Genomic DNA, 17,166 nt, shown 5'->3' with positions numbered 1-17,166 from the left:
TATACTGTCCTCAGTAGTATATGTATACAGTATACTGTCCTCTGTAGTATATACTGTATATGTATATACAGTATACTTTCCTCTTCTGTGGTAATTACTTTACAGTTTAGTGTGATCTGCAAAAATTTTTATTTTACTGTGCAAGCCTTCTACAAGATCGTTAATAAATATATTGAAGAGAATAGGGCCCAATACTGACCCCTGACGTACTCCACTAGTGACAGTGACCCAATCTGAGTGTGTACCGCTAATAACCACCCTCTGTTTTCTATCATTGAGCCAGTTACTTCCTTTTTTCCCCAGTCCAAGCATTCTCATATTATATACTAACCTTTTATGTGGTACAGTGTCAAATGCTTTGTAGAAGTCCAGATATACGACATCCATTGATTCGCCACTGTCAAGTCTAGAACTTACCTCCTCATAGAAACTGATTTTTAGTTTGACATGACCGATCCCTCATGAAGCCATGCTGATATGGCGTTATTTGCTTATTTTCATTGAGGTACTCCAAGATAGCATATCTCAGAAAACCTTCAAATAGTTTCCGGGCTCTGTTTTTGAACCTCTTCTGAATATTGGCAGCACGTTTACTAAGCACCAATCCGATGCAACACTCCCTGTTAATATAAAGTCATTAAACGGGTTATCTAAGACTGAAACGCCCCCCACCCCAAAAAAAAAAATGCACAGACCCAGATACTGAGCATAGTTATCTGGTCACCAACGACACCAGTTTGTGCAGGCTATGACCTGCACGTGACGCAAAGGGAGCAGGTCCCCTCCGTGGCCTGCTATTGGCTGCACCCATCAACTACCCCCCACCAATGGATGTTTTCTGCACACAGGGGAGATGCGAAGATGGCCCTGGATCGATCCGGAAGGAAACCAGCATCGGGGACCAGGTAAGGATGCTCAGTTTCTCAGGTTTGGGCATTGTGGGGGGTTATTAAGTCTTGGATAACCTCTTTATATATCCGAAATAAGGGTCTGTATATAAAAATTACCTAATTCTCTTAGCATCTGGTCCCGGCGATTTGTCTATTTTAATCCTTTTTAAGACACCGCTGCACTTCTTCCTGGGTCCGACAGGCCACTTTGACGCTCTGTATTTCATCTGACAATTGATTTCCCTCAAAGAAATATTTAATAGATTTTCTTTCTCCTCATCGCTCTCTACAAGTCCTCCCTCATCACTCTGCAATGGGCCAACACTTTCTAGTTTAAACATTTTACCATTTATATAATTGAAGAACATTTTAGGGTTAGTTTTAGTTTCTTTGGCAATGAATCTCTCTGTCTCCAGCTTGGCCGCTTTTATCTGTCTTTTACATAATCATATATCTTATAGTTTTTCAGTGCTTCCTCGCTACCCTTCTGTTTTAGTAATTTACGTGCTTTCTTTCTGTCATTAAATTTACATTTGTATTTATCCACATTGTTTGTTTTTTTTGTGTTCCTCCCCTTTTATTCCCATAAAGTACGTACCTCTCACAATTACAGTTTAGGACACTTTTAAAAATATCCCATTTTGTGGCTGCATTTTATTTTTTAATACTAAGTCCAGTATGGCCGTGCCTCTATCCTAAACCAGTTGGGAAAGGTCTTTGGTTATTGCCGTCAGCCTGTTCTTTTATGAGATCTACAGGTTTTAGTTTCCCAATCTTTTTATGGATATTTGAAGCCCCAATAATAATTAACAACCTCATTATGATTGGCTGCCTCATCTTGTTCCCTTAGTAGTACATTTTCTGTCGGTTCTGTATGTAATAATGTGTGTCATGTGTAGTACATGTCTGCATTTATGTAGGTCTATCATGGAAGAGTTTCATAACACGAGTGCAGATAGGTAGGTATGTCATTGATCTTTATGTAGGTCAGGGGTGCACAACCTTTTCTGGTTGGGGGCCACATTGTCAGCCTGAACCAATTCCAAGGGACAAAAATAAAACTTAAAAGGGTATTACCAACTGAAATACTGTATTTATGGCATTTTGAACATACAGAATATATCATAAATGTCTAGTTACACTTCTAGGACTCCCATCTATTGGGAGGATGCATGAAAGATACATGTGAGCAGCCACAAGACATAGACATACATGTCTGTTACCAGATGTCTGTGGGCCGCAAAGAATGGTATCGAGGGCCACATGTGGCCCCTGGGCTGCAGGTTATGCACCCCTGATGTAAGTCATACTCTGCAGATGTTGTGCGGCATGTGATTAGAATTTTAGAGATTTTATACTCTTGTTCTGAACACATTTAGAAAATGATTTAGCATCATATAAACATGAAATGATTTATGTACTCTGCCGATTTGTGAATGCAGACCCTAATGAATTGAATGGGTACCCTAATGAAGATAACGCCTCTCTAAGTTTCCGATATTACCATACAGCAGCTTATACCTTAGCTTTATATAGGGGACACTACTCATTGCTATGTTTATACATGTATTTCATATGAGATTCTCATGTGATCAGGAGCACGGCCAGGCCACCCACTACTGTCACTTGTAGTGTTCACTTTCCTGAGCATTGACCCAGTTCTGGCTATTCAAGACTTCCCTGAAAGCAGGCACTGATTGGTAGAGTACCCAGGTATTTTAAGACAGCACATCCCTTGAGGAAACAATATTTAACAATATTACTACTAGTTTTGTGCCCAAGGTAGACATCTTTTTTTTCCCCTTATCACTGTAGCCCCTGGGGCCATTGTGCCTGCTGTATATGTTGTTAGTCCACACACAAGTCATTACTTCAGAATTTCCATGCCACTGCCAGCCTTTATTAGACCAAGGTTTTTGTCTAAATGGTTGTTTTGGGTTATGGTGCATTCCCTCATGGGAGGAACCAAACACAGATTTGATCCCTCCCCTGAGATCCTGCTTTAGCACCACAGGGCAAGGTATCACTACAGTGGCCCATGATACGTGAACAAATATAAGTATGTGTCCCCTAGCTCCATGATGTATCATGTTATTAAATATAGTCATCAATGTGGCTGTTTTTCTGTTCTAGAGATCAGATACGCTTTGGGGACCTGGAATTTGGTGGAAGACGTCGCTTTAGGAGCCACCTTTCCTTATTTCATCCAGAGGAGTGAGCATGGCAATCTGTTGGCCTCTGTGTATGCCTTAAAGAGAGCCATGCAGTTAGACCTGGTAAGGAGACTAATAACTTATATACGTATAATTCTACACAAGGGAACTACTATGAACTCATCTTCACTTTTACATCAGTGCAGGCAAGTGATGAGCGCTAGAATGAAGTGCACATTTTAAGTAGGGTTGCACTAAAAGGGTTGTCTGGGTTCACCCAAGCAGCCCCTCTTATATGGTCATCGGAGCATTTCCTGCTCCGATCCTCTCCCTTGCACTGTGCTGTACCGCACAGGGCAAGGGCTGTTTATGTTTTTTTTTACACTGCTAGGCGGAGGCTTCTGCCTAGCAGTGTCAACGTCAATGTCACTGGCACTGATGGCTGGGCTTTAGCTCTGCCCTAGCCGTTTTACAGGCTAGGGCAGCACTAAAGCCCGTCCATTAGTGCTAGGCTCACTGCTAGGCAGAAGCCTCTGCCTAGCTTTACCCATGGAGAGCCAGGTATGTCACCAGATCTCCAGAAAAAGCCTTTGCCCTGCTCGATTCAGCAGAGTAAATGGAAGTCTTGTTTGAGGGACTAACAAATGATAGGTTGGGTAATATTTATCTTCAATGTATTATTCTCACATATTACATAGCTCCTTACAGATATTGTCACCACTCACAATCGGTCTTTGGAGTGTGGGTGGAAATCCATGGGGAACACACAATCTCCATACAGATGTCAACCTTGGTCTAGTTTAAACCAAAGACTCTACTTCTGTAAGAAGCCAATGCTAAGCCAATGTTGATCCACTATGCAGCCCAGCACCAGAAAACACTATGAGGTGGGTGATGAAATGACCCAGTAATGGGAGGAGTGCCCATTTTATTTATTTCCTCAGTATCATCAGTCCTTGTCCCATTAGAGCTTACCACCTAGATTCTAAATTAACCCACAGAGAACATAAAAACTCCATGCAGATATTGTCCATGTTTGTATTCAAACCCAGGACTAGAGATGTCGCGAACATAAAATTTTCCGTTCGCGAACGGCGAACGCGAATTTCCGCAAATGTTCGCGAACGGGCTAACCGGGCGAACCACCATAGACTTCAATAGGCAGTCGAATTTTAAAACCCACAGGGACTCTTTCTGGCCACAATAGTAATGGAAAAGTTGTTTCTGTCACGACCATGGTCATGGTCGTGACTCAGGATCCGCATGCAGTTGCCTGCGGTTTTGTTATATTGTCAACCACATGGTGAGGGCTGCCGGTATGTTGCCTCACGTGTGGTTGCCGCTGGCAACATGATTTGGTACTTGGCAGTATAGAAGCCTGAGCTGTTGCTAGGCAGCTTGCTGTCAAGTGCATGCAGTTACACCTGGTTGGGTGTGTGTGTTTATGTATGCACTTTGTATGTCTGGTGTGCACGAGGTTGTGGGTGTGGGTGTGGGTGTGTGTGTGTGTGTGGCTACTTGGGCCTATATAGCCTCTGCTGAGCGCAGTAGTCAGAGGGGTACTTCAGTCATGGTCTGCTGGAGTCATCCTCCTACCTAATACCATCTGTCAGTGTGGGCCACCCTTCTGGTCATAAAATTATGTTACACAGTGTTATGAAGGTGTGTGTGTGGTTTCCTTGTTTTTGCAGCTTATGGTCCTGGGTTCCTGTGTGATGTTTGGTGTGTGCTGTGTTCGTTTGTGCACTGGACAGCAGCACTTGCACATGGGTTCCAGGCTTTGTTGTCTGTGGCAGGTGAGGGTTGTGTTTGTTGCATTTTCCTGCCATTGCCATAAGTTGTTTCTGTTCCCCTTGTAGCTTGGCCACTTTAGACTCCTGTTTCTCCGCGTCCAGGAGGAACGGGCTGTCTACCCAGCTCCTAGTTCAGGGATCGGCGGAGGGTCAGTAGGGATCCGAGGTTCCTGAGCATGAGCCCTCCTACCTTCAAGGTTGGCTCATGCAGCTAGGAGTCAGGGTCAGATTAGGGAAGCTCTAGGAGGTGACCTGCTCCCTATTTCTGTCGCCCTTGCCGAGCAGCCACTAACATCTTCCCTCATCGCACGGCTGAGGGTTTTCCCCATCCTCAGCCATGACAGTTTCAAGGGGACTAACACCTGGACTGTGGCATGCCGGAGGGGGATCCATGGCAAAACTCCCATGGAAAATTACGTAGTTGACGCAGAGTCAGGTTTTAATCCATAAAGGTCATAAATCACCTAACATTCCTAAATTGTTTGGAATAACATGCTTTAAAACATCCAGTGTGTGTATACGATCAGGTATGATGTTGTATCGATCAGGTAGTGTAAGGGTTACGCCCGCTTCACAGTGACAGACCAAACTCTGACAGACCAAACTCCCCGTTTAACGCACCGCAAACAGCAAACAGTCCATTTGCACAACCGCAAACTCCCCATTTGCACAAGGTCGGATACCAAGCTAGCCATGTCCCGTTCCTTGTTCTCACTGACGTCATTGAAGGTCTCTTTCTCCACCCAGCCACATACAACACCAAGGGTCCCCGAAAGTTGACAACAAGCCCCCTAGGACACCTGCTGTGGTTGGTCTTCCACCTCCTCAAAGCCACCTTCCTCCTCTGACTCCTCTTCTTCAGACTCCTCTCTCTGCGTTGCCACAGGTCCAGCAATCGACGACGACAAGGCTGCTTCTGGTGGTGATGGTGACCACAACTCTTCCTCTTCATGCTCATCTACGGCCTGATCCAGCACTCTTCGCAGGGAAACCTCCAGAAAAAACGCATATGGGATGAGGTCGATGATGTTGCCTTGGGTTTGACTGACCAGGTTTGTCACCTCTGCAAAAGGACGCATGAGCCTACAGCCATTGTGCATGAGCGTTCAGTAACGCGGCCAAAAAATACCCAGCTCCGCAGAGGCTGTCCTTTTTTTTAAATAAATAAAATCTGTTCTTACCAGTTTAATCTCTGTTTTGTCCCCTATCAGGGGCTGGTGTATGGAATAGATTTTAGGAACCGGGAGATGGAAAAAGATGGTTGGTCGGTCCTCTTACTTCCAATTTGGGGCACTGCGCGTGCGCCGTGCAATGTACTGTGCCACCCTATATGAGTGGTGTGTTAAGTAGTACTATTCTTATCAGTTTAATCCCTGTTACGTCCCCTATCAGGGGACGTGTATCGAATAGATTTTAGACAACTGCAAAGAGTTGTCAATAGTTGACACACTCATGACATAAATTTTATTCCTCTATTCGTCAATCTTGGTGTAGTGATGACTGTGCTCGTGCGCACGTTTGGGAGATTGCAGGCGATGGCGGTTTTTCAAAGCCTATGGTCGTGCTGAGGTAGTTCAGCGACAGTTAAGTGACCCAGAAAACAATGATTCTGCCGTGTGGGCCCATTGTTGGCCTAGTAGGCTTTAATGATCACCTTAGATGATCACAAAGAAAATTAATGTTTTTTCTATGCAAAATTATCCAGCCGATCGCTTTTGGTCTGTTCACAATGAAGCAACGACCTTATCACCTGGGATGTGCCAACATTGCCAACACACTCATAGAGGTGATCGCTTCATTGTGATACGCAAGCCCCTTCACCACAACAAGGTAACGATCATGAAGGGGAATTGACACATGAATGTGCCTTTTTTTGTTTTGTTTTGTTTTTGCAGCCACAGTGCAGCACCAGAGGCCTGAAAAATTAGGTATTGCTTTGGAACTGCTGCATCCTTTCCGACTTCCGGTAATTCGGTAACATTTCAGCCACATTCTGCTTATACCGCGGGTCTAGTAGAGTGGCCACCCAGTACAGGTCGTTCTCCTTCAGCCTTTTTATACGAGGGTCCCTCAACAGGCATGACAGCATGAAAGACCCCATTTGCACAAGGTTGGATACCGAGCTACTCATGTCCCGTTCCTCATCCTCACTGATCTCATTGAAGGTCTGTTCTTCCCCCCCCAGCCACGTACAACACCACGGGTACCAGATAGGTGACAATGAGCACCCTGGGATGCCTGCTGTGGTTGGTCTTCCTCCTCCTCAAAGCCACATTCCTCCTCTGACTCCTCTTCCTCAGACTCCTCTTCCAGCGTTGCCGCAGGTCCAGCAAGCGATGCTGATAAGGCTGTTTCTGGTGGTGATGGTGACCACAACTCTTCCTCTTCACGCTCATCTACGGCCTGATCCAGCACTCTTCGCAGGGCACGCTCCAGGAAGAAAACAAATGGGATGATGTCGCTGATGGTGCCTTCGGTGCGACTGACTAGGTTTGTCACCTCCTCAAAAGGACGCATGAGCCTACAGGCATTGCGCATGAGCGTCCAGTAAAGTGGCAAAAAAATACCCAGCTCTGCAGAGGCTGTCCTAGCACCCCGGTCATACAAATACTCGTTGACGGCTTTTTCTTGTTGGAGCAGGCGGTCGAACATTAGGAGTGTTGAATTCCAACGTGTCGGGCTGTCGCAAATCAAGCGCCTCACTGGCATGTTGTTTCGCCGCTGAATATCGGAAAAGTGCGCCATGGCCGTGTAGGAACGCCTGAAATGGCCACACACCTTCCTGGCCTGCTTGAGGACATCCTGTAAGCCTGGGTACTTATGAACAAAGCGTTGTACGATCAGATTCAACACATGTGCCATGCACGGCACATGTGTCAACTTGCCCAAATTCAATGCCGCCAACAAATTGCTTCTATTGTCACACACCACTTTGCCGATCTCCAGTTGGTGCGGGGTCAGCCACTGATCCACCTGTGCGTTCAGGGCGGACAGGAGTGCTGGTCTGGTGTGACTCTCTGCTTTCAGGCAAGTCAACCCTAAGACGGCGTGCGGTGACACTGTCGTATACGGGATGTGGAATAGCCCCTGGGGAGCTGGGGTAGGGGGTGCAGTTGATGTGGAGCAAGACGCAGCAGCAGAAGAGGACTCAGCCGAGGAGGTTAGCGAAGAGGATGGAGTAGGAGGAGTAGAGGAGGTGGCAGCAGGCCTGCCTGCAAGTCGTGGCAGTGTCACCAACTCCGCTGCAGAGCCACGCATTCCATGCTTGGCAGCCGTCAGCAGGTTTACCCAATGCGCAGTGTACGTGATATTCCTGCCCTGACTGTGCTTTGCAGACCAGGTATCAGTGGTCAGATGGACCCTTGCCCCAACACTGTGTGCCAGACATGCCATGACTTCCTTTTCCACAATAGAGTACAGGTTGGGGATTGCCTTTTGTGAAAAATAATTTTGGCCGGGTACCTTCCACTGCGGTGTCCCAATAGCTACAAATTTTTTGAAGGCCTCAGACTCCACCAGCTGGTATGGTAAAAGCTGGCGGGCTGGAAAGCACCTGACTGTATAGGGAGGGTGCTTAGGGACTGATGGTCCTCCCCCTTCCCCCTTTTCCCCTTAGGGGCATTTAGGAATCTGGCCCCGTCTCAGTAATGGTTAAGTAGGTTGCAGATTAGGGTCATTGAGGGTTAATCCCTGGGGAACCTCCTTAGACAGGATGGGGGCGTTGCAGGAAATCCTGAAGGTCACATATACTTCCTCTCTGTCCTGGTCACTTCCTCTTGCAAGTGGAAGCAGATTGGTATGTACATACCCCTTTGCTCTGTCCACACCAGGAGTCCACAGGTGGTTCTGCCCTTTTGAGCTGCTTCCTGGTGAGTTACATGAGGAGGGGAGGGTTAGCTGTGCTCTGTTAGAGCAGCTTGAGCTCTACCCTGCCATCCTCCTCCCCTGTGCCTGCTTCTGGGGCTTTGTGCAGCTGCTGCTGCGGTATACATGCAGCTCCAGCGCTTCAGCGAAGGTCCGGCGGTCTGCTCGCCGTTCCTCCTAACCCCCCCGACTTTTATTATACCCCAGCTTCCCGCGTGTGTGTGCCGTTTCTTTTGACCCATCCTGTGATGTCTGTGGCGCTGCGCTGTGTCAACGCCCCCCCCCCCCCTTCCCAGCTTCTGTTCCATGGCGTTAGGGCTAAGCAAGCCGGGCGGGATTGTTGGTCTCCCCGGTAATGTAGGGCAATATGGGGTCCTCACCCCTCCCCCTGCTGCTTTGGACGACCTCCTTTAGCTCCCATGGCGCAAGCTAGGTCGCTTCGCCTAACCCCCGCCCCCCTCCCCTTGCAGCGTTTACCGGGTCCCGTACTGGGCACCGCTGGGCAGGCGAGTTTTCATATGTGGTGCTTGTTTTAGCTTCCCCCAGTCTCCTGTCCAGTATTATAGATTAACCCCTCGTGCTTGCCATGTCCGATTTCGGTGCACCTGTGCCTATGGCTTCTAAGGGGTATTCCTACTGTCCCAGCTTTGCGATCAGAGCCCCTTCCGTACAATGAGACTCTCTGGGTCTTATTTGTAGCCATTAAGGCGACTTCCTCCCCTTCACGCAGGCACAGGTGCGTTTTTTTTCTTCCCTTAGGTTGCCTGGAGGCATGGCCGTAATGGATTCCACATGCGCCAGTCCTGTCGCCGTTCCTAGGTTTCAGGGAGAAATGGGCGCTCCAGATCCTCAGGTGGCGCTTATCATCGTCTTTAGGACGGATGTCAGGCGCATCGGAGGAGTTTGGTTATACAATCACCGTATCGAGGCTGTTGCCTGACCGTCACTCCAGGGCTCGGCCTGGTCGCTGCAGCCCGTACCCGCTCCTTTGGAGGTTCCGTTCCTCTCTGTACTGGTGAGTACTGCGGGGAGGATGGTTCTTGTGCAGAGTTAGAATCACTGGTAGAGGCGGTGTCCCTGCCTTAATAAATAAAAAATAAAAAAAATAAAAAAACAATCTCGATGGTCGCTTAATGGCTTCAGGGTGGATTTACAGAGCCTGTAGGTTACCCGCACATATTTTCCTGGAAATTGGGCAACTCAGGTGCAGCCCTGAGCAACGGGATTTCATTAGCATATATGGAGGTTTTTTCTGTCTATACGTTTAAAAAAAAAAAAAAAAAGAAAATTACTAACCGAATTAATATATTATAGGCATTAAAATATACAAATGAATAACAAAGGGTATTCTAAAAAAAAAATAAAAAAAAAATGGAACTGAATATATATATATCTAGGTATTAAAAAAAAATTTTTTAATTAAAATAAAACATGATTAAAAAGAATGAAATGATACTAATAATAAATGATTTAACAATGTAATTTTATGGATAAAAAAATAAATAAATGGAATATATATATTACGATAAATGTATATATAAAAAAAAAGAATAAAAAAAAAGAATAAATACATATATAAATAAATAAACAGGTTTGATCTATGTATATATTTATTATGTATGTTTATATTCTCCTGCATGAGAAGCCTTGCTTCTACCTTGTGTCTTGTTTATTGGCTGGCCTTTTTGCGGATGTTTTTCAGGATAGATCAGTCCTGCCGGGTGTTCTCCCAATTTCCCTTTCAGCATGGAGTGTAGTATTAAAAAATAAATAAATGTAGTACTGCCTGTTATGCTCCTATCTGCGGGCACTAGGCCGTGTGTATATATAAAAAATAAAAAAAATAGAAAAAAAAAAAATAATATATAAGCGTTTTATTTGGCCTTTTTCAACAATGACATACAGGACATGGTTAGTACATATATACGGAGGCGAGAGGCAGTAGTAGTAATCCCTCTAGCATTCAGCTCTATAGCCTGTGGCTATGGACCTTCCTTTAATGTAAATGGTTGTGAGTTCATATCATCACAGCCGCAATTACGGTTTTCTCTTTCTGCAGTCTACGGTACGGGTCACCGGCCCAAGGTTCCGTTGGTATGGTTGATACCTGGGCACTGCTGCTGAGCTTCTAGCATGTCTGTGCAGGCGGGCAGCTTGGTGGTGATGCACTCGCCTCATGTCCAGTGTTGCAGGAGTTACAGTGCGGTGGGATCCAGTAGGGTCGAATCCAGGGGAGATGTACACGATGTTAGCAGTTCATGAGACTTTCTTCTAGTCCAGCTGGGTTGGTTGCCGTGAGGGTGGTATTAGTATTCTGGTGCCAGATGGTTTGTACGAAGCAGGGCTGCCCCTTGTTGAGTGGATATGGCGGAATCAGTAGTCGCAGGTATAACTAGATGGTCAGCCAGTAGCGGATAACCAGGTCCGTTCGTAGACATCGCTCAGGGTGGAGCCTTGATATAACACCATTCATGGAGTTACACTGTTAAACTGCAGCCTTTCATTCCCCGTTCGGATCTAGGTTGTGATGCGGGTCAGACCCACTGACTGGTCCTCTTGACAGGACTTCACAGGTCGGCATGGTGACCCTCCAAGCATTATTTGCATGTATCGTTTCATTGTATGGTAGGCGATACCGGTATAGTTAGGGAGTATTTAGTTTGGATAGTCACGTCCCGTCTCCTTCAGCCTTCTGTTCTGGCTGATTGATATTTTCTCCAAGGTGTTTGTCTCTTCATTCAAGGCCGCACTGCGCGGGGGGTTGTTATTCCAGAATTTTTGTATGGGGTAATAGTACTCGGGATTGGGGTCCGTCTATACCTGTCGATCCAGTTAATATAAAGGGGTGTGTACCTCCCCTCCACCTGGTTTCGGTCCAGCTGGTCGGTTCGTTTAGTATTCTGTAATGACTTCACGCATGGTGGGGCTCCAATTGTTTTTCCCTTTAGGTTAGGTTTTCCACAGGCGGTTTGACAATTTGTGGGTGATTTGGGCCGGCACTCGGGGCGCCCGGGGGTGTGTGTACCCGGACTAGTTTGTTCGGGTACGGTAAAATAAAATAAATCTGGTTGCATTTATTATCTACGCCAGCCTGGATAGGCACAACCCTGTTCTCTATATAGAGCTTTGAGGATACAATTCTGATTACTCCTACTGGGACACAGCTTTTATCATCTCCACTGGGACTCACCCATATGATATGGGCTTATTACACTGGGACTTTAATTGTCAGAAACATCTAGTTCTCCAGGAAAATCGAGTATTCATCGATTAAGGATATTGTTTTGTTAGTTGCTTTTAATTTTATGCATGTATCTTACCTTCTCCAGAGCAAGGGGTGGCTCTCTTCGTCCAGAGCACCTAGCGTGATCACTCACAGTGAGCCATCCGTTTACTCTTTCCAAGTGCACTATGGTTTGACAATTTACCTTGGTCTTTTTAAAAAAAAAATAATAATAATAATAATAATAACAAAAAAGAAAATACTTTTTGGATGAAATTATAACTATTCTGTGTCTAGTTGTGCGATCCTCTTTTGCGTGTTGTGGCTCGGGCTAATTGTTTTTTCTTTCAGATTTGTGGCGTTTAGCGGTTCGATGGCTGGCTTTCGTATACCTTCTGTGCGGTGCGGAGAGAGGAACAGAGGCTGGTGGGCGCTCTTTGGTTTTTCGAGAGGTGGAAGTCTTTTGGACAGGGATCCTGGAATTCTGGTGGTCATAACTCCTTCCGGAGGTGGTTGGTATAGAGTTCCGGCGGAGGCGCGGTGATGCTGGTGACCCGCGCTGTGGTAATGCGCCTTTGTCTATTCCAGAGCTCTGGACCTCATGTGTCCTGACATATGATTATCCCTTTCTCATCCACCTCCTCAGGCAGAGTGTCCCATAGTCTCACTGCTCTTACCGTAAATAATCCTCTTCTATGTTGTGAAAATACATTCTTACCTCCAGACACAGAGAATGTCCCCTCGTCACAGTTCTGGGGATAAATAGATGAGGGGAGTGATCTCTGTACTGACCCCTGATATATTTATACACAGTTATTAGATCTCCCCTCATTCGTCTTTTTTCTACAGTGAATAAACCTTATTTTGCCAATCTTCCAGGGTACTGTAGTTGCCCCATTCCAGTCATTACTTTGGTTGCCCTCCTCTGAGCCCAGAGCTGTACACAGTACTCCATGTGTGGTCTGACTAGTGATTTGAAAAGTGGTTGGACTATGCTCTCATCACGGGCCTTATTGGCCTTCGTTTTTAATGGGACCTGATGGTGTCTTCCTTTTGGGTGTTATTTTGGACAATTCCTTTTCTGGCCTGTACGTGAGCTAAAACAGACTCGGTTATGCTGGGTGGTGGTCGGAGCCCCATTGGGAGAACGGGCCTCCTCCGTGGCGGCATTTGAGTACAGCGGAGATATGGTGGTAGCAGATGGAGTAACTGCCCGCTGGGTTCCAGCGGTTGGCAGACAGCTCTGATGATTACGGTTTAACTTGCCCGCTGGGAGTCCAGCCTTTGGCATACCGTTCCGATATTATGGTTTATTAAGGTTTGCTGCTTTAATAAAGAAGCTGTGGCCGATCACCATCCAGCAATAAAGTGATACAGTTGTCGGTGTCTTTTGTTATGGGTCAAGGTTGGGTAAAGGGGCCAAGGGTGAGTTAAAGGTGGTATCCCCTCCCCCTGTTACCCTGGATACCAGCAGTCTGGAAAGCGCCTGACTGTATAGGGAGGGTGCTTAGGGACTGATGGTCCTCCCCCTTACCCCCTTTTCCCCTTAGGGGCATTTAGGAATCTGGCCCCGTCTCAGTAATGGTTAAGTAGGTTGCAGATTAGGGTCATTGAGGGTTAATCCCTGGGGAACCTCCTTAGACAGGATGGGGGCGGTGCAGGAAATCCTGAAGGTCACATATACCTCCTCTCTGTCCTGGTCACTTCCTCTTGCAAGTGGAAGCAGATTGGCCCTCCCTCCCTCCCTTTGCGGTTATTCTTGGGAGGCGGGTCGAAGTGCACGGTTCTGTTCAGTTATGGATACTTGGTTATTCTGTTTTGTTTTTCTATTTTTAAGAGACCCTGCTGGGAGTCCAGCGGTTTTGGATATTGCTCCGATGATTACGGCTTTGGAGAGCTGCGAATTTTGGTCGAGTTTATGAAGTCACAGCTGGCAGCATTTGAGTACAGCGGAGATATGGTGGTAGCAGATGGAGTAACTGCCAGCTGGGAGTCCAGCGGTTGGCAGACAGCTCTGATGTTTACGGTTTAACTTGCCCGCTGGGAGTCCAGCCTTTGGCATACCGTTCCGATATTATGGTTTATTAAGGTTTGCCGCTTTAATAAAGAAGCTGTGGCCGATCACCATCCAGCAATAAAGTGATACAGTTGTCGGTGTCTTTTGTTATGGGTCAAGGTTGGGTAAAGGGGCAAAGGGTGAGTTAAAGGTGGTATCCCCTCCCCCTGTTACCCTGGATACCAGCAGTCTAAGAGTTCCAACAAGCCAGCTGTTAGACGCCGGGCAAGGGGGTGACTCTGTGACATTGGCTTCTTACGCTCAAACATTTCTTGGACAGACACCTGACTGTGGGCAGATGAGCAGGAACTGCTGAAGGTGAGAGGCGGAGTGGCGGGTGGTTGAGAGGGGGCAAGGAGGACAGCAGTGGTTGACGTGGCTGAAGATGCGAGGAGGATGGTGGCTTTGAGTTTCTGTGCTGCTTGTACTCATCATGTGTTGATCCCATAGGCGTTTGTGATGTGAGATCATGTGCCATCGCAAAGCAGTTGTACCTAGGTGGGTGTTGGACTTCCCACGACTCAGTTTCTTTTGGCACAGGTTGCAAATGGCATCGCTGTTATCAGAGGCAGACACACACACAAAAAATGCCACACTGCTGAGCTTTGCAATGATGGCATTTTGGTGGTGGCAACAGCATGCGTTGATTGGCGTGCTGTCTGGCTGACCCCGGGTGCCGATGCACGCTGTCTGATTGTGCCACTAGCTCCTTGCGACGACCTCCCCCTGCTTCCAACTCGTCTCCTCCTCCTCTCTGTCTCCCCATCTGAACTTTCCCCCTGTTCTTCTTCTCTTCGAGCGGGCACCCACGTGACATCCACGGACACATCGTCATCATCAACCGCTTCACTTGTATCTGACAACTCAGCAAAGGAAGCAGCAGCGGGTACATCATCATCACACCGTATGTCCATGTGTGTAATGCTGCCTGACTGAGACATATCCCTGTTATCTACATCCTCTGGCAATAATGGTTGCGCATCACTCATTTCTTCCAACTGATGTGTAAATAACTCCTCTGACAGATCAAGTGAAGCGGCTGTGGTGCTAGTGTTGGTGGTGGCGGCAGGCGGGCGAGTGGTAACTTGAGAGGTGCCCGAAGCTGAGCTGGAGGAGGATGGTGCGTCAAGGTTCTGAGCGGAAGCTGTAGAAGATTGGGTGTCCTGTGTTAGCCAGTCAACTATGTCCTCAGAACTTTTCGAGTTCAGGGTACGTGGCCTCTGAACACTGGGCATTTTTCTAGGGTCAAAGGAAATCACAGCACCACGACGGCCCCTGCGGGGTGGCCTGCCTCTGCCTGTCATTTTTTTTTAGATTAGTGGTACTATGCGTGCAACGTACTGTGCCACCCGATATGAGTGGTGGGCAGTGTGCACAGTACAGTCTGTGGGCCTGACACACACTGGCAGGCAACTGCAATTATATTACAGAGAATTTTTTTTTTAACTTTTTTATCTGCAAGCTACTGTGCCATCAGATATGATTGGTGGGCACTGGCAGTGGGCACAGTACACTCTGTGGGCCTGACACACACTGGCAGGCAACTGCAATTATATTACAGAGAAAAAAATGTATTACTTTTTTATCTCCAAGCTACTGTGCCACCTGATATGAGTGGTGGGCACTGGCAGTGGGCACAGTACACTCTGTGGGCCTGACACATACTGGCAGGCAACTGCAATTATATTGCAAAGAAAAAAATGTATTACTTTTTTATCTGCAAGCTACTATGCCACCAGATATGAGTGGTGGGCACTGGCAGTGGGCACAGTACACTCTGTGGGCCTGACACACACTGGCAGGCAACTGCAATTATATTACAGAGAAAAAAATGTATTACTTTTTTATCTCCAAGCTACTGTGCCACCTGATATGAGTGGTGGGCACTGGCAGTGGGCACAGTACACTCTGTGGGCCTGACACACACTGGCAGGCAACTGCAATTACACTCACCTAAAGAATTATTAGGAACACCATACTAATACGGTGTTGGACCCCCTTTTGCCTTCAGAACTGCCTTAATTCTACGTGGCATTGATTCAACAAGGTGCTGATAGCATTCTTTAGAAATGTTGGCCCATATTGATAGCATAGCATCTTGCAGTTGATGGAGATTTGAGGGATGCACATCCAGGGCACGAAGCTCCCGTTCCACCACATCCCAAAGATGCTCTATTGGGTTGAGATCTGGTGACTGTGGGGGCCATTTTAGTACAGTGAACTCATTGTCATGTTCAAGAAACCAATTTGAAATGATTAGAGCTTTGTGACATGGTGCATTATCCTGCTGGAAGTAGCCATCAGAGGATGGATACATGTTCTCATTCTGTTTATGCCAAATTCGGACTCTACCATTTGAATGTCTCAACAGAAATCGAGACTCATCAGACCAGGCAACATTTTTCCAGTCTTCAAAAGTCCAATTTTGGTGAGCTCGTGCAAATTGTAGCCTCTTTTTCCTATTTGTAGTGGAGATGAGTGGTACCCGGTGGGGTCTTCTGCTGTTGTAGCCCATCCGCCTCAAGGTTGTGCGTGTTGTGGCTTCACAAATGCTTTGCTGCATACCTCGGTTGTAACAAGTGGTTATTTCAGTCAACGTTGCTCTTCTATCAGCTTGAATCAGTCGGCCCATTCTCCTCTGACCTCTAGCATCCACAAGGCATTTTTGCCCACAGGACTGCCGCATACTGGATGTTTTTCCCTTTTCACACCATTCTTTGTAAACTCTAGAAATGGTTGTGCGTGGAAATCCCAGTAACTGAGCAGATTGTGAAATACTCAGACCGGCCCGTCTGGCACCAACAACCATGCCACGCTCAAAATTGCTTAAATCACCTTTCTTTCCAATTCTGACATTCAGTTTGGAGTTCAGGAGATTGTCTTGACCAGGACCACCCCCCTAAATGCATTGAAGCAACTGCCATGTGATTGGTTGACTAGATAATCGCATTAATGAGAAATAGAACAGGTGTTCCTAATAATTCTTTAGGTGAGTGTATATTACAGATAAAAAATTGTATTACTTTTTTATCTGCAAGCTACTGTGCCACCAGATATGAGTGGTGGGCACTGGCAGTGGGCACAGTACACTCTGTGGGCCTGACACACACTGGCAGGCAACTGCAATTATATTACAGAGACATTTTTTTATTACTTTTTTATCTGCAAGCTACTGTGCCACCAGATA

This window comes from Bufo bufo, chromosome 11 (assembly GCF_905171765.1).
Source record: "Bufo bufo chromosome 11, aBufBuf1.1, whole genome shotgun sequence".
In the NCBI taxonomy this organism is placed as follows: Eukaryota; Metazoa; Chordata; class Amphibia; order Anura; family Bufonidae; genus Bufo; species Bufo bufo.
This window is presented reverse-complemented; position numbering follows the sequence as displayed.